The 18,944-nt window shown below is 34.4% G+C and overlaps 2 long non-coding RNA genes and 1 pseudogene across 3 annotated transcripts; 2 read left to right on the forward strand and 1 right to left on the reverse strand.

Moving 5' to 3' along the window:
- Positions 1–72: 72 nt before the first annotated feature.
- On the forward strand, positions 73–969 carry LOC114281200 (uncharacterized). The gene is made up of 2 exons (XR_003635821.2): positions 73–416; positions 595–969. It is a non-coding gene; the product is annotated as an uncharacterized LOC114281200 (long non-coding RNA).
- A 4,830-nt stretch (positions 970–5,799) lies between these two features.
- On the forward strand, positions 5,800–16,430 carry LOC114308881 (uncharacterized). The gene is made up of 10 exons (XR_014347546.1): positions 5,800–5,969; positions 7,793–10,881; positions 11,095–11,151; positions 11,988–12,065; positions 13,004–13,199; positions 13,578–13,720; positions 13,813–13,860; positions 13,984–14,053; positions 15,780–16,015; positions 16,140–16,430. It is a non-coding gene; the product is annotated as an uncharacterized LOC114308881 (long non-coding RNA).
- LOC114308913 (endoglucanase 10-like) lies at positions 8,102–18,690 on the reverse strand (annotated as a pseudogene). Its single transcript, XR_014347545.1, has 4 exons — positions 18,336–18,690; positions 17,323–17,606; positions 16,733–16,746; positions 8,102–10,507 (listed from the first exon to the last, which is right to left on the reverse strand). The product of XR_014347545.1 is annotated as an endoglucanase 10-like (transcript).
- Between the last annotated feature and the right edge of the window lie 254 nt (positions 18,691–18,944).

Consider the following 18,944-nt stretch of genomic DNA (forward strand, 5'->3'; position numbering starts at 1 on the left):
ATAATTGAGTTTTATGACTTAATGGGTATTGTGTATTCATTTTGTGTTTTGTAGTTTCTGTCAATGAAGTTAGTTTCTGTGAATCCAAGGTTGGAATTTAACATGGATGGTCTCTTGTCAAAAGGTGTCAGTATAGAAACTTGTTGTAAAATCAATTTCTTTTATCTATTGTGATGTTTTTTTTTTTTTTTTCTAAAATTGGTTGTAAATTCAAGGTATTTCAGCCTAATGGCTCTTTCCCTCATCGAACATACCCATTAGATTCCTCTGCTTCTGCTTTCTTTGGACAACAGACCCAGGAATTTCCACCAGTACATACTAATCTTTCCAATGGGGACCATACAAGCACCACATTATGCCAAAACAACGGCATGCAATTACCTATGATCGATGAATTCGGCCAAGGTCTTCCACAGGTATTCAAATGCTGGCCCATTCCTGAAGAATTTGGTGTTGTCTTTGTTTTCTCCATTTTCATTTTTCGTGTTTCAGTAAGGAAAACAACGAAAAGTTGGAAATACCCAAAAATAAAATAAAAATTTGGAAAGAGATTTTCATCATCTAATTATGCTTTTCTCAACTTGAAATCCTCAGTTTCCAACATTGTGTGAAGATGATCTGCAAAGCATTGTTCAGATGGGGTTTGGTCAAGAACCCAAACCACAATACAGGATTTCAATCATCCCACATGAAAATTGAACTGTGGTCACCATTGATTTGTCCTCAACTCAAGGCCCAGAGGCTGCTGTATATTAATGGATTTTTTTTTACGAGAAATATTAAAAAAAAAATCTTGATGCTTCAGTTATTTACCTAAAATATAGTAGAATCACAAGTTGCTTCATTCACCAACTAAATTTGATTTGTTGGGTTGAAGAATTGTGTTGAATCAAGAAGGGTTGACTTTTGTTAAATCTATTTTCTATAACAACTTTAGATATGTTACATATGATCTCTATAATTGAAATTGGTTTGATCTGTTTTTGCAGGAATAGTATGTATCCTGAGCAGTTGACTTATCTCAGTTGTGAACTACAACTCTTTATGACTTCAAGAAGAGCATACAGTCTATAATGTTTTTGTAGTGGAAGTGGATAGAACCATAGACAGACCTGTAGACACTAATGCTTTCTTAAAGATGGGTTTTGAGCCACTGGTTTGGTATTGTTAGCCAGTGGCAAATAGACACTTTGGTTGTTTCCATCTCCAATTTGGTTCTTATGGGCCTGTGCTTATATCGAATATGGCTGACTATGAAAAATTTATCGCTATTTTTCAATTTTTTTATAGGTGTTTTTTTTAGTTCAATAACATAAAATTAGCAGAATTTAAAAAAAAAAAAAAAAGAAGGAAGGGCTATCACGGCGTTTCTAAAAACGTCGCTAAATAGCATATCAACGGTTGGAGTTTTGGAAAGAGAGATACGGCGGCGTTTTAAAAGCGTCGCTAAATAGCATGGTGACGTCATGTTACCGTTAGAAGAACTTTTAGCGGCGTTTTTGCGGCGTTTCTAAAGCGCCATAGAGTTATAGCGACGGCCGCATCTTCAACGTTTGGTGTTAAACGTCGCAAAAGGATTTAACGGCGTTTTTGAGACCTATAGCGGCGTTTTTTAAACGCCTCTAAAACTCCAATTTCCAGTAGTGATAATGCTATGTTTTGACCAGATTTGGATACCAATTGTTGTGTTGTCAATGCATTGGTTTAATGGGCTCCACCTTTTATGTCTTCTACCAATTACGTTGTTGACACAATAGATTGTATTCTACTTTTTGTACCGAAATTTGGCCACCATAGCCATTACTGGGGTGATGCGATCAGTACGGGTCCATATTTGATTTCTTCAGCTGCTTGCTTTGACTTTGTTTATCCACACAAAGATGTGCATATATGAAATGCACATAATGTTAATTTTAAAACCATCAAAATGTTGAAGGTTGTAATGGAAAGTAAAGAAATTTTTTTATTTGATTTTAATGTTTAGAAAAAGTAGTAATGAATCATGCCAATGGTGACATTATTTTTTTCATTTTTTATTTAAGATATTATGGTTAAATGTGGACATTTCTTGGATTATGTAGCACATGTTTCTCTAATTGGGATATGCTTTTGATAGATCTCGTTGGTATGTTCCATCTGACCTAATTAGTATTTAAACTTGAAACCTTTACTCACAATGAAAAGGGTAAGTGGAGGTTGAGTACAAGAGTTTCTTATCTGCAATTATTTTTTTACTTGTATAAAAAACTGAATATAGAACACTCTTGTGTGCATGTCCGCAAATGTGCATGTGCTGGCAGTGATGCTTAATAGGACTGGATGATGAGAATGTAAAACAACCTTTCCAAAATAAATATAATAATATTAGTGCACAGTGCATCTACTGATGTCACATATATTAGTGATGACTGGTACTCGTGTCTTGTTGAATGGTAAATTCTTTTCCCAGTTCTTCTACATGAATAGAATCCAATCACATAACTGGACATAATTCTCTTACATGGGGTGAGACTTGCACAGTTAGGTTGTGCTTGGATGACGCATTTGGATAGGAATTTGAAAAGGAAACTAGACATAATTCTATATTTCATTTACATTTCACCCATTTTATCCCTTTCCAAATTCATACCTAAATCCATAATCCATATGGAGTCTTAGTGGTATGCATGCACTTAATTTTGAGACAGTTGTGTCTAATATAGTGCACTTAAAGAATTTTTCTTCATGTGTTGCAGGTGGTTGGAGCTTTTCATGTCTGGTGGCCTATAGCAAAGGAAAAAGGAGCACAACAGATTCTGGGTTATTTGCTATGTGCCTTGTCTTTTGAAATTAATTATGCAAGTGATTTTATATTATGATATCTGGATGGGTTGTATCTTATTCTAGGCTATTTGCTAATGGGGGTTGTGGGATAAAATAGGACAATGCTTCTCTCTAGTTGGGACGTGGACTCTGTGGTTGGCCCATGAAAATCAATAACACGCTTTAGTTTGATTTTGGACTAGAGAGAAGTCTGGGCCATAAAATTTTATATAGTGGTCTCTGTGGTAGACATTGGGTTGCTTGGGCGTCTACTTTTTTGTCCATGTGAGCATGATAATATGTAATTATGACACAATTTAGATTTTTATCATATGATGTTGAAGGTAAATCTGATAATGTTACAAAAAAAAATTTAGGCTATGTTTGGTACAGCTTTGTAAAATTAATTCTACTATTACCTTCTAGTGCTATATTTGGTTTGAGTTTTCAAATCATGATTTCAAATCAATTTCAAAATACATTTTGAAAACATGTTTGGTGAAGTAGAAAATTTTTGAATTTTTAGTCTACTCAGTCGTCGACAAGCCGGTTGACCGGAATAGTATTTTTTTTTTAGACCAAAAATATTATATTTGTTTTTGAAATAAAATATTTGGAAAAAAAAATTATTTGTAAAAATTATTATATTTGTTTTTGTTATTTTTTAAATATAAAAATTATTTTTTTAGAACAAAATAACTAATTCTTTTTTTTAATTGAATTTCAAAAAGAGTTTGGTTATGAGTTTTAAATAGAATTATCAATAGAGTTTTGAATTGTATGTTTGGTTATTTCAATTAAGTTTTGAAAACTATTTTTAAAACTCATAACTAAATATTTTTTCTCATTTCATGTCATTTTAAAATTCAAATCATAATTCCAGAACTCACAAATTTAAAATATAACTTTATTTTTAAATCATAATTTTAAAATTTTACCAAACACTATCTTACACTTTGTTGGTTCGAATGATTTGAGAGAGAAGAAAAGAAATGGAGGAAATGATTTTCAATATCTTTATTTATTTATTTTTAACACCTTTCAATTTCTTGTTTGGATTACTAAATAGGGAAATTTAGTTAAAATTTCCCCATTGGACCTTTATTTCGTGAGAAAGACAGCTCAATTTATTTTGTTTTATAAATTGCTTAAGGAGAAAACACATAATTGAGTAAGGACAAAGTAAAAAAAAAAATTATATATTTTTCTTGGATAATATTGGCAGAATAACATGTTACTATAAATCAGAGTAATATGTTAGTGTCAAACAGAGTAACATGTTACTGTTTATATTAATTTTTTAAGAATTTCATAGTCAACGTGGATCTTATTTAATAGATCTTGATAAGAGAATTCTAAAAATACTAATTTTATTAAAATCGACATTTACATCAAAAGTTATATTATTTTAAAGTTTAATATATTAATAATGTTAATTTGTGTTGAACTTTTCAAGGAAAACTTTTTTTGTTTGTTTTAATGCATTAAAGTTTTATTATGAGGGGAGCTTTGACCAAATCCACCTACTAAATATGAGAGAAAATAAGAATAATGCTATATGTACCAATTAATGTACTAACTAATATACTAACAGATGATGTGGTATAATTTTAAAGGTTTTGGATATTTATAATTTTTTTAATAGGTGGGGTCAGTAATAATGGCATAACACTAGTGTGTACATTAATTGATGCATGTAGCACCACCCATACATTTCTTTCATACTTTCTCTTTTCAATCTTTTCAAAAGTGGAGTAATGAAATCATTAAATATTATTTTGTTATAATACCAAAACTACTTGTTTAGATATAGAATAAATAAATATTTTAACAGTTCTTAAAAAAAATGTTAATTTGATAACATAACTTTATATCATTTCATTTCATTTTTTTTCTATAACTTAACCAAACAAGATAGGAAAGAAATCAATATCATTTTTTTTCCCTTTCTATTTTATATACGTGTTTCCAAAGGACTTGTATGGTTTACCACCAAGGAGAGAGGTGTTCACTATTGAGTTGCTCCTAGGAACTCTTCCAATTTCTATACAACTGTATTGGTCTACACGTGTCGAATTGAGAGAATTCAAGGGCAAATTGCAAGAGTCACAGGATAAAGGATTACATTGGATGGTTTTTGGGGATCAATTTGGATACTATTTGTTTATTCTATATTTCATTTTGATTCGCAGTGAGCTTGGTATTTCACAAGCAATCCAAAGCTAAATCGTAGTGTTGGGAAAATGTTATGCTTACATCTAGGGTTGTGCACAATACTGTCAAAATCACCAAAACCGCACCAAATCGCTCCGAACAACTTCGAACCGTGCATTTTTCCAGCTTTGGCGAATGGGTGAGAGCCCAACAGTGGCAGGTCGGCGCGGGTGGCAGTTGGAAAATACCAATCCGCCTATGTAACCACCCCGCTTTTATATAATTTACACAAATTCTACTATATACACATGATCCAGCAAGTTACGTCTCAACCATTAGATTGGAAGAGGGGTCACTGTTGTGGTTAAGGCACAGCAGTGACTGTTGTACTTCAATTTGAGATGTATTATAAAAATATTTTTATGATCCGAATCGTTGATTTTGTAGGATTTGTTGAGTACTTCATGTCTACCAAAAATCATATTAATCGGATATCAATAACTATATGATCGATAATCAAAAAAATAAATAATAAGTTTTTCTTTTCAGAAATAGCATAAAAAATATACTATTTGATCATATATTTATTAATATCCGATTAATATGATTGTTGGTAGGAATGAAGTACTGAACAAACCCTATAAAATGAACAGTTTAAATCATAAAAATATATTTATAATACATCTCATATTAAGATACAACAGTCACTGCTGTGCCTTAACCACAGCAGTGACCCCTCTTCCCATTAGATTACATCTATCATACCAAATGTAGATATACACACACACACACAATTATTTCTCAATTAAACCTAAACATCTCATCTCATTTATCATTGCCACTAGTCTGAGGGCTCTAGTCTTGTTCCTCTTCCTTACCTTGCGATTGGCGTTGCTATAGCCTTGCTGTCACCACCGCTTCACTCGTCGTCGCTGCTTTTCACTCGCCATCACTACTCTCTGCGCATCGCCTCTGCTCTCTGCTCACCGCCGCTGCTTTCTCCTCTCCGATTAGTATGTGCCTTTTTGTTTTCTCTCTATCTCTCTCACTGTTCTCTCTCTCTCTCTCTCTATCTCTATCTCTCTCACTCTCTTCTGCACTACTAACCTCCTTTCTCTCTCTCTGTTAATCAACAAACAAAAATGCTTTAGAGCTCTAATATAAGAGCTCTAATAGCTCTAACAGGAAGGTGGGTCCCACCCTGATGTGATGTTTGTGCCTTGTTTTGTTTGTTTGTTTTTTTTTTTTTTAACTTTGACACATCATTAGAGCTCAAATTAGAGCTCTATATTTAGAGCTCTCTATCATTTCCATCAACAAATATTGATGTGCTCTCTCTCTCTGTCTCTCTCTCTTAAATAAACAATACATATTTAATGCTCTCTATCTCTCAGTGCCTTCTCTCCGTGGCTTTTTGTTTAATTTTTAATTTTTAATTTTTTATTTTATTTCAAACCCATATTGATATTTTTTATTTATTTATTTTTATTTGGGATTCACAGGTAGATATGTTACTCTCATAAATTTATATGAATTTATGTGGATTAGCTTTGTTACTCTCATCTCAATTATTGTTAGACAAATAATTAAATCAACTGCTTAAAGTGCAAAAACACAATCCACTCTCATCATCATTGTAAATTTTTTATTTATGTTACTCCCATCATCATTGTAAATTTTTCATTTTGTTTAATGTTTAATGTTATATTAGATGAATATTTTAATTTTGGCTATTTTAATTAATTTATAAGTTAGGTCTTTTTACTCTTTAATTCAAGTTTTATAATTTGAATTATATTTTTTTTATAAACCGTCAATCCGTCCGAACTGCCAAGGCAACAAATCTGCTATTATTTTCCAACCAAACAGCTGATTTTTGGTAAGAAAAATGACAATTTCTAATGACAATTTCTCCTAAACTGCACCGACCCATACCTCGCACACCTCTACTTACATCTATAATTATGAAATCATCAATTCAAACCTATATATGATGTTTGTTAGATAGAATTTGCATATAAAAAGTAACATGACATTGTTTTCCATAACCCGAGGGGGGCATTTTAAATACCTTAGGAAGGTATATACAATTGTTATAAACATTGGGGGAGGTCAATGTAATTTACTTTTTTGTATTTTTGTCACAGTTTGTGTCATGGAAATTTTTAGTTTTGAATACTATTAATTAGTTGTTGGATGACAATGTTATTTCATAAAAGTATAAAAGAGGATCATCTAATTGTCAGATATTCGCACATAAATATTTTTAAAAACACACACACAAAACTCAATAGGTATTTCACAAGGGTCGAATTATGAAGAAAATATTAAATATAGCAGTTATATCAAGTGAGAATATTATAATTTAATAAGAAAAATATCATTTTATAATAGGAATTATAACATTAGTTCGGCATCCAGCCAAAAGAATTATTTTTTAAAATAATTTTTTTGTCTTTAATTTTTTTATAAAAAATTTGTATCAATTTTTTTTTATCAATATTTAAAAAGTTACGAACAAAAAAAAAAGAAAAAAAAAATACAAGATTTATTTTATTTTCTTCACTTTTTCTATCTTTTTTTTTTAAATTAAAAAAAAAAATCAAAAAGCCATTCCGAAATACTTTCATTTTGTTTGGCTTTTAGATGAAAGGCAAAATCTAGCTGATTTTAATCTGATCTTGTGTGCTTCTCTTTTGTCTTCTGGCAATTTTCCATCTCTAAGGAACATGACTTTGTCGTTCATCCAACTTGGACCTATCTCTACACATATTGCTTCATATTTTGTTATCAAGGGTTTTATACTTGGACCTGACAGATTATCCACCATAATTAGGTTCATTTGCCTTTAAAGCACTTGCAAGGTTTGCCAGGGCGTCGACATGGCTATTGTCATCTCAGCTAACCTTCTGCAACTGGTAGCTTTGGAATTGTGCTAATAGTTTGATGACATCCTTGACATAGGCCACCATCCTTTCATCTCGGGCTGTGTACTCGCCCATCGCTTGATTTACAATGAGCTATGAGTCACAATAGACTACCCACCTCCTCGACCTCAATTGTTGCTGCTAGTATTAGTCTTGCAATTAGTGTTTCATACTCTGCTTCGTTGTTTGAGACTTTGAATCCTAGATGGATGGATTGATGTATCATCTATTCGTTTGGTGATACCAAAACCACTCATGCCTCCATTCATTGTCAGTTTGAATTTCCATCAACAAAGAGACGAAAGGAATCGCCGATGTAAATATTGCAAGGTTTTAACTTTACTTCACCCTTATTCTGTTCTGCCGACATGGGATTCCGCGGCCCCAATTGGTTTTCTTCTTTTTCTCTTGGGCACCCTAGGCCAAGGCTAACGATGTCAGCCTCGGGATCGTGCCTGGTGTAAATTCTACCACGAAGTCAGCCAAAACTTGGCCCTTTATTGCTGTCCTTAGTTTGTATTCTATGTCATACTGACCTAGAACTATAGCCCATCGCGCTACTTTGCTAGTTAGATCTCCTTGCTGTAACAAAACTTCAATGGGTGCTTTGAGAGCACTACAATTTTGTAAGCTTGAAAATAATGGTTCAGTTTCTTTGAAGCCATTACCAAAGCCAGCGTCAACTTTTCTAGAGGTAGGTACTAGTCTCTGCTTTTTCCAGTGTTTTGCTTACATAGTACACTGCATTTTGTTCCTATTCCTCTTCTCGGATGACCATGACACTAATAGCATGGTCTGAAACTGCCAAGTATAAGTACAACTCTTCTCCTGGTATCGGATTCGACAACATTAGCGGAGTTGTCAGGTACCTCTTCAAGTCGGCCAAGGTGACTTCGCATTCTTCTGTCCACAGAAAGTCTGTGGCCTTCTTTAACAACTGAAAAAATGGCTTACATTTATCTGAATACCGTCTAATGAATCTGTCCAGGGCTGCTGCCTTGTCAGTCAAAATTTGGACTTTTTTCGCTATTGTCAGGCTTTTCAAATCAAGGATGGCCTTGATCTAATCTGGGCATGCTTTAATTCCTCTTCTGGTTACCAAATACCCCAGGAACTTACCAGATCCAACTCCAAATGCGTACTTCGAGGCATTCAGGCGAAGCTGGTATGCCTTCAATATGTCAAAAACTTCTTTTAGGTCAGCTAAGTGATCTCTAGGTTCCTTACTCTTGACAACCATATTGTCTATATAGACTTCCACTGTCTTCCCAATTAGGTGCTTGAACATCCTGGTAACCAATCTTTGGTACGTTGCTCTTGCATTCTTCAATCTAAAGAGCATTACCGTGTAGCAGTAAAGTCCCTTGGAGGTGAGGATTGCTATTGTGGACTTGCCTTTTTCTGCACCCGGCCTTTTGGAAAGGGTTGAAAGAAAGGCCTCACAGTTCGGACTCCCGCAGTTCTGAATCTAGTCTCACAAGTGCAATGTGAAACTGATAAACACCAAAGAGTCCAATCCGGCAAATCTTTTTGGAAAATCAATTTTAAATCAAATAATGCCAAAATTGGACTGCTTTACCAGATTACATAGTCGCCACCTAAATATTTTGTTTTTGGGAAAATTTAGGAAACCCTGACTCATGCCAAAGGCCACGTGTTCGTCATCACCAAAGTTGCCTCGGCTCGAGAACTTAGGTACGAAGGGGGAAGGTCATGAATTGAGCACCCCCGCTCGTTTGATCAATGATCGGCCTCTACTAATCATGATATATTCTTTTATAAACCTTATGTGTTCTTATTCCGATTATTAAACTAGCCTTACTATGTGACGCACACAAACAAGTATAGACTAGTCGCAAGACTTGGAACAATTCAACTCGTGTTTTGTTTTCAAAAATGGTTTGAAGTTGCCACCCTCAAGTGGGCTTAAAGATGCGGATTTTGCCACCAAACATAGTGGGCTTAAAACAAGATTTGCCACAACAAAGTGGGCTTAAAACATACATTTGTTGAATCGTTCCAAAGTGTTTGTCTAAGAAAATTGGGGTTTGGTTGCATAGGGGACTAAGAAGAGGTTCAGACTAATTGGCTAAATAACAAAATTGATAGGCTTTTGTTGATCCCTCCTCATAATTCTAGGCCAATCCAAACATAGGATATGATACGCAATGCAAAAAGAATAATAATCCTAGGACTAGTCCTAGGAATGCTAATTCCACCCAATCTAGTCCGCCCAAACAAACATGGCCTAAAATCTATCTCATAGGAAATTGAAATATACCTGAGTTCCTGCAAGCTTGTTATCCCAACTAAACCAGGTTAGATTTCCCCAATCAGCAAAAGCTTTTCCATTTGGCCCAGTCACATAATTAAAATATGATTGATCCCCTGTAGCATGATAGAGCGACCTAGCCACCCACAAAAGATTATCTCCGTAACCTGTTGAATTGTAATAGTTCTAGACTTGGGGAATGCTGTCACTATAAGAACCTCTACAATTGTCGGCAAAACTAAACAATTGTTGTGCATACGTAAGAAGTGAGCTTGAATATGTGGAGTTGACCTGTGTCAGTGGACTTTTTTTAGTCATGACCTCAGGCCTATCCTAACATTTATTGTCTATACACTACTAGAAATATGACTTTTTGCATCCAATTTTTTGCGACTGATTATTTAACGGTCGCAAAAAATCGTTTTTGACATCAAAATCTTATTTTACCCTCTCATTTCCTGAGCCAATCATTTTGGGACATCAAAATCTTATTTTACCATCAACATCTTATAAAACTTGACTCTCTTTCTCTCCCTCTCAATCCGCCCCCTTTTTTTCCCAAATCTGAGCTCTCTCTTTCTCTCCCTCTCAAAATCTGTCTCTCGCTTGACTCTCGCTCAAATCTCACTGCCTCTCTTGCTCGAATTTGTCGCTCGAATCTCTCGCTCGAATCTGTCGATCGATTCAACTTTCTCAAGTCCACAACTGTTGAAGATTTCATAATCGGTAACCCTAAACACATCTTCATCGATTCAACTTTCTCTGTAATGATCCGAGAAATCAAGTGTGCTCTGAATTGCTCTCTCTCTCTCTTGTCTCAGTTTCTCTGTGAGATCAGAGAAATCTCTTCGAAGCATTCACTTCTTGTTCATCTTCACGCCTTTTTTGTTAACTTGTTGCTTATCCACTAATCTCACTGCAATCTTCTCGATCGATCAGGTTGTTGTACAGAAAGTGAAGCAATCGGAGATTACCGAGCAGGACTCGCTTCTACTGGTACAGTTCAGCTTTTGATTTTCATTTACAGATGATCATAGCAACCTATATATAAATTTCAAATCCGAATTATGATCCAGAGAGTTTAAATCTGAAATGTTTTTTTTCTACATTTAGAATTAATTTCTCTAGTGTTGCAACCTAGATTTGAATTTCATTGTCTGCTTGTATTCATTGTTTGTGGATCAAATTCTGGAATTCTAATTTGAATTTATGGTTTCCTCACATTCAAAATTAGATCATTGCCTCAACATTGTTTAGTAGTTTTTTGTTGTTGAAAATTTTGTGATCTACAGAGGTCAGATCTGTCCCCATCTATACTATTTTTTTTTTTACTAAAAAAAATTCAACTGCTATACAAGTATATACAAAAAATCTATTGTGGCTGGCTGCTAACCTGAAGGCCTCTGCTTTGAATTAGGAATTCCTGTTGAGCATGGCATCACGGTAGTGAGATTTAGCTTGATTCAGTTGTGTAAACTGTAATATAAATGTAATATGCTTGCTGTAGCTGATATCTTTTGTAGTACTTGGTCCAGGCAGAGCAGGATTTTTCCATTTGAAAGAATTGATGAAGTGATCAAGTTTTCTTTTATGTTGATCGATATTCTTATAGTACTTTCAGGGAATTAATTTTTCAAGCCAATTTTTTGGGTCAACCTTTTTAGTGTGTGTCAATTTCAAATGCTAGTAGCCATGTGTTTAGATCATTTCAGGACAGCACAAAGAAACTTCTGTATTTTTAAGCCAAACAAATTGCGCACTGTGGATGGCTGTTAGTATCCTAGTATTCAGTTTTCATTATTCACTTTTAATGACTTGCAGTTATCATGTAGGCATTATGCATCCGTGGCTCATCGATTTTAAGGCAAGTGAACGGGGTTCCAGTGAGCCGAGCAGACATGATTATTTCAGTTAAGTAATAGTTCCAAAGTTTATATTAACAATTTAACATTTGACACATTCTGGGTTAGTCTTTGTTGGGATTATGGATACAACATTACAAATCATGGCATATGGCACAAGAAACCAAACCTTTAATGGCACATGCCATGATTTGACCACAGAATCACTTTGGTTTGAGATCAAAGATATGTTTGACTAACATTTGATGTGTAAAGTGGTTCTAGTGTCCAATTTGACTGGCTTGTATACAGCCGAGTAATCCTCGCAGCTCATGGTATATACCTTTTCTATTACTTATATTAGTCTTATGTGAAAGGATGACTTAGATTAGTGTTGTGATATGTAATTCACCCTGCATTATTGTTCTTTGTAAATTGTACTCCATGGTGAAAAAGCTTTACAGAATTAAACTTGAATAATAGGTGACCATGCCTTTGTTGTGATGGATTATACATGCATTTTTGAGTCGAGACCAAGGATGTAGATATGGAATTGTGACTAACTAGGTCTCAAAAGGAGACCTTAGGAGATGTTGGAAAACTTGATGGAGTTTTAACCTGGATAGAGCCCAATGGGCTTTGGAATTTGGCCTCATGAGATTGTTATGGGCTAGTGGTATTCTTGTTACTTATCATGTAAGGTTTCATATCAGATGGTCTGGCCTCCTTACTGGTTGCATCAGTAAAGAAATGTTAGTTCTATAGACTGGGACCAATCCTCTCCAGATATGCTGCAGTAAGAAGCAGCATCTCTATACACTTTGTTGATAAGAGTCTTCCTCTAAATCAATTGTTTAGGAACTGTAGACAATTGCTTGGAATGAATTAGTAGTTTCTGTGGGTGACCTACACTGTCAACTTATTTTAGGAAGTACCGTTTTCTTGTATCATCAGTCTTGCAGTCTCGGCATATTTTTCATGGTGGTTTATGTTTTACTTTTACATAGGATTGAAAGGATGCTAAGTGAGATGTTGAGTCACTTGGAGTGCCAACCAAGAAATAAGGAGCGCCGTCTAGCATGGCTTAAGCACAATGAGCAACTTTTCAATGTTGTGGGTCTTGTATTGCTAGCTCATTTCAGACGTATTTTTCCACTTTTCTTTCAGTGGATGCATACTAATGATGATGAAACAATTTTGCTGGTAAGTAATTGCTCTTCCTTGCATGAATTATTGATTCCCTTTACTCTTGATAAGGTTTTTTGAAGTGATTGCCAATTTTAAAATTCAGTCACACTTGTGCTTAACTTTTGGTTAGGTTCTCCTTTTTGAGAATTCATACTGAAGTCTATTGTGTTTACGCTGAATCCTGATTCTTTGTCATATGATGTAGACTTGAGCAATATATTTGATGAGAGAATCTCATCAATCTATGGTACACTACGGAAAGGCCTGTAATTTTTCTGTAATTATAAAATGAAGGCTTCTCATGGTGTTTATGTCTCATATTTTGAGAAAATACCCCTATCTATCTATACTATTATAAGATATATTTTGAGATATTTTTTTACAAATCATTAGCAGCCCCTTCATTTATTGATGAGATCACACAGCGTGTGACACAAGACGTTGAGTCTAGGTTCACTACGACGATCAAGAACCTAACGGCACGTGTTTTGTTCTTTGAGTCACAGGGTGTAGCTGGGAGTATGAGCTTCAGAGAGGTGCAATACTTACAAATTAATGAATTTTACATTTTATCAATTTGTATATATACATATAGAAATTATTAACACATTATACTAACATATTGTAGGTGTCAGATGCATCTAGTGGGCAACAAGCTTCAAAAGAAAATGAATAGGTATGCCACTCTACTATATTTCTGCATGTATTTATGATATTTGTTGTGTATGAAGTTCTTGAAGGATATCACTATATTTCTTTAGACTGTAATCTGATTCAATTGCAAATGGGTTTTCTTCAGAGACATCATCTTCTTCTCCTTGTCCTTGTACATTCCATTCTTTTCCTCTCTTATCAGGTCCAATCTCTAGGTAATCTCTCTCTATCTCTCTCTGTTATATGTATGTGTGTGTGCTGTTTGTTCAATTTGGATCCCTTATATTGTTCAAGTATCAGTGAATTTGTATCTGTTTTGAGAATGGGTCTTTTTCTTGGGATAGAAATAAATATGGCAAGATCTGAACAAAGTGATATGTATAAAGGGCATGCATGATTATATACTGATTTATCTAGTAAATGAGTAAGACATGTGTCCTATCGGAACTTAAACCCTGTCCATCCTGCTTTGGAGGTGACAGGAGATACCACTCAAGCTAAGATAGGGTGAACTTTTTCACATCAGGATGGTACTTCAATTTGGCATGTTGTCTTTTTATTTATTTATTTAATTGAGGGTTAGTTGATCCCACTTGATTGGTACACAAAGCTTAGTTGGGTTGGGTTTGGCTATTTATTTGATTTAGGGTATTAATCTAGCAATTTCTTTGCGCTCTATACTTTTTTAGTAAATCCTTTTGACTCGATAACGTAATCATTGAACTATTACATTGCACTGGCTTCGCACTTGCGAATCTCTTAGTGTTAGGTCATTAAGTCTTCAACTAATTTATTTGCTATATAGATGGCGTATCTGTTAACTTTTTTCCTTCAAAAGTTTTGACTTGTCAGTCAGCAAGATGAGATTCTATTACATGTTTTGGGATTAACTAGAACTTTTTCCGGTGATGTTTCTGGAGACCATTAACTCCTTGCTAAAGCAGGACATGGGGAGATGGGTCAATCTCATGTGAGCCCTCTCTGTACCCAAAAATAACAAAAAAATGTTTGTAATTGTTAATCAGCAAAGTGAGGTTTTGTTGCTTGTTTTGCAATATATACTACAAGGATCTTCCTTTTTTTTTTTTTTAATGGAAACTGTCAAAAAAGTCCTACTTTTCCCATAAAAGTAAACCACCAACTCATATTAACAACACTGTGTTGATAGGGTTGAATCATATGTTAATAGGATTCAATAGTACTTTTATGGAAAAAGTAACTTATTGGGAATTTCCCGTTTTTTTAAATCATATTCATCATTTACCTAGAAAGCAAGTAACATGCATATGCATAAAGGGTATGCATGGTGCTTTTGGAGCATTCCCAGTCAGGGGTGCCTCAATACATATGTGATTATGTGTCTAATATTTTTGGCTGCATTTTGGTAGATCCTTCCAGGTGGATACTTACATTATATATCTTAAGTTAGCCTTAGGTGTGTGTTTAAAGCAGTAATATAGACAATGGGCTGAAATATTTCTCCTTTCGTGGTTTGATTTGAAGGAGCCTCTTGTTCATCGAATACCTAAACTGTTGCGAAAACCAGAAACATTTTTCTGTAGATTGAACCAGCCATTTTGTTACTTTCTGAAAAACAGGTTAAGTTGATTGCTTTTATGAATAGTTACAAATTAAGGAAAGGTCAGTATGTGTTGTGTATGAGCTTGATTGTTTGAATAATGTGCTTCTCCCATTGATGAAGAGAACCGTCTTCGGATTCAATCTTTTCATAGCATTTGTGTGAAGGACTGTGTTTGGTTAGTTGGTTTAAGATTTTTTATTTGTATGTTTTCTTTCCCTTCTGTATTTCATTTTTGTGCCAAAGATATCTTCTTGTCCAGACTTCTAATTTTTTATTCCATAGATGCATGAACAATGTTGTTGGTCTTATTTTTGCTCATCATTTTTCAAAATTTTACAGTATTCTCTACATTTTTGTAGGATTGCTTCTTCTAAAATGACAAAACTGAAGAAACTGAAGAATGACATTCCATTTCTCCCCGGGAAATCTTTTTTCAGATTCTGATTTTCCTTCGTGCAGAGTTTCTGCATAACTGTGGGAGATATGTGTGCAGGGCTTGGTCAAAAATTATATCCAGAAGTTTGGTATACCATATAATTCTGGTTATCTTGAGCTTAATGAGGGAGACTTCAAAATTACCTTGAGCTTAATTTTGGTATGCCATATAATTCTGGTTACCTTGTTCTGGACAAATGGTCTGTAGTTGTGGGGGTTTATCACTGTTTTGAAGCTCACATCCTAAATGATTTCTTTATGTTGGGAATCATGTGACAATGCAGTATAAAAGCTTACCCTTTTCAATTGTGGAGAAGGAGCTTTTCCCCTCGTCATATTGCTTTCATTTCTTGCACTGGGGAGTACAAGGTGTTATGCCAGTTCATTGATAGAGTGGAGAAACACCTGAGTAAGAAAATTGATAAGAAGATTGTCCAGTTCTGAATTGTATTTTTTTCATAAAAGAACTTTTCCCAAGCTTTTAGTTGTAATAACTTTTACATATGACTCAAATTTTGAGACTCAAATAGAATGTTCAATCAAACTATAATGCTATACTGTTTGAATTCTTGTCATTGTTATTCCTAGAGTGCTTAACGCTACACTTTTATTTATTTATTTATTTATTTATTTATTTGTTTTTATTTTTATTTTTATTTTTATTTTTTGCGACGGTAACAAGATGGTCGCTAAAGATCATATTAGTGTTTTTCTTTGTTTTTTGCAACGGCAAAATAGCGGTCGCCATAAGTAGTTTAGGTGGTCACAAATAATTTGCGACCATTGTTTTGCCGTCGCAAAAAGTCTTTTGCGACTGTTTTTTATTATTTGCGACGGTTTATAGCGGCCGCAAAAAATGTTTTTTTTAGTAGTGATATCTGGATCACACACCTATTCCAGAAATAAAACAGTGATTAGAAGAAGAAAAAAAAAACAAAACAAAAACAAAAAAAATAGCACTCACTCTTACAATCAAAATGCATCAATGTTTGACCATTTGATTCACTTGTGCAAACTCTATCAAACAGGATATACTAAGTATGGCCCATTTGTAGCACACACAAAAAAAGAAAAAAAGTATTCAAACTGTAGTATTTCATGTCCAAGATAACATATTTCAATTATTACTATTTTGACACAAGAGAAGCTAAAACACATATCTAGATACTTTCAAGGATTCTTCATATACTTCTAAAGAAAAACAAAATGAAAATACTACTTATCGTGTTAGCATTTCAGAAAATTTGACATAGCCATTCCCAAAAATAGACAAATAAATTTGACCTTGACTGCACCTAATCATGGCCAACATATTGCACTAGATATTTCAAAAATCATGAAAATGCTTTAAAATGTAGCAATGTGACAGGTAATAAGGAAGAAGGACAAAAGATGATCATAAACAAGTGCACATGCAGGCTCACAAATAGATAAGAGCAATTTATAGCAATCAAAGATTAGAGAGACATGAATATAAAGCACATTGTCTGAAGCATGAGCATTAATAAGGTAGTCCGTGATCCACTTAAGTGATTCTTGAGCAGGTTTGAACGGATTAACTGTTTGCATCTGATCCCCATATTCGAGGATTGCCCATGACAACACTGTGGCAGTAAAAGCCATTGGAAATCCAAACTTCATATGATCTCCTATGTCATACATTCCTTTTAAAAGATCCAACTTTGCATCACTGCCATCATCAACTGCCGAATCCCCTCTCCAAGATATGTTATTATTTACCAACTTACCAGCTACAAGATCAAAATTGCGTTTGTACCCACAATCAAAATCTATACAAGACAATTGAAAAAACAAGAAGTCTAAAATAACATTTGCAACCACAATCAAAATCTATAGAAGAGAATTTGTCCAGAACACTCCCCGGTCGGTTAGACCTTTGCTGATTTGGGATTCAGCTCATTGCGGCTCCCCTTGAGGAGCAGTGTCTTAGTTTGTTCTTTTTTCTTACCAAAAAAAAACATCATACAAATATCCCATTTAAAATGAAATGGCAACCATCTCCCCAATCTTAAGTATAAATAAATAAATAACTACCATCTTCATATTAACTTAAAAAGTCTTAAACAAGTACTCATTCCAGGTCAGTTAGTGTGGCTCTTGGTAGATACAGATAAATACTAAGAAAAGCATCAAATGACACAAAAATAGAGTCATCACCATGAATAGCTAATTAATAACCAAAAGGCAAGTTATGAACTATACACCTACATTGATGTATCTACAGACATTACAACAAAAAAACCACACAAAGAGAAGCTGAAATCCATAAAATCTGTCTACAATATTCTAATAAAGAGTTCAAAGGCAAAACAATTTGAAACTATTTTACCCAAAAAAATCAAAAAAAAAAAAAAATTTGAGGTACAGAATTTAGATCTGGAATGGAACAAAACCCACATTGTAGAATCTATGAAACAGAACAAATAGTGGAGAGAGAAGAAGAGGATGAGAAAAATTACATTTTTGGACATCAAAGAACTGCATTACAAGATTGAGAGCATTGCCGTATTTCCTATCAACAACACCATGAGGCCCAGGAACAGGACCCAACTGAGGCAGAGAGTGTTTGTTAGTCTTCTTTTCACGGTAAGAACAACTGCAATCACAATGCAAGCCACTAAAACTAAGACAAGGAACCACCCGCATAGTCCTTTCGACTTGGAACGCTCCCCCATTTGATTTCACCAACAAAGAATGTGAAAATTCAAGATCTAACTCAAACCCAGATCAAATTTTCAATAACCAGAGCAACAGAGCAAGTTGCAAAAGCAATGTTTTACTATTTTATCGAAATGAAACAGGGTTTTGGGGCTTAATAGGGCAATATAGCAGAAAAAGAGCAGTGATTTGAATCAAGAAAGAATGAGAATGGAATTGAAGAGTTGGATCTGAACAATGCGATGAAGATCGGAACTGATCAAAGAAGAAGAAGATGATGATGAACTCTGTTTTCTGCGGAGACAAACTGAGAGGAGAGAGATGTACTCATTCATCTTCACTGACTACTAGAAGCTCCGTAGATAGGAACTAAGGCCACGTTTGTTTCGCTGATTAGAGTGTAGGATTGG

Source organism: Camellia sinensis, chromosome 12 (assembly GCF_055761805.1).
Source record: "Camellia sinensis isolate YWXY chromosome 12, ASM5576180v1, whole genome shotgun sequence".
Classification (NCBI taxonomy): domain Eukaryota; kingdom Viridiplantae; phylum Streptophyta; class Magnoliopsida; order Ericales; family Theaceae; genus Camellia; species Camellia sinensis.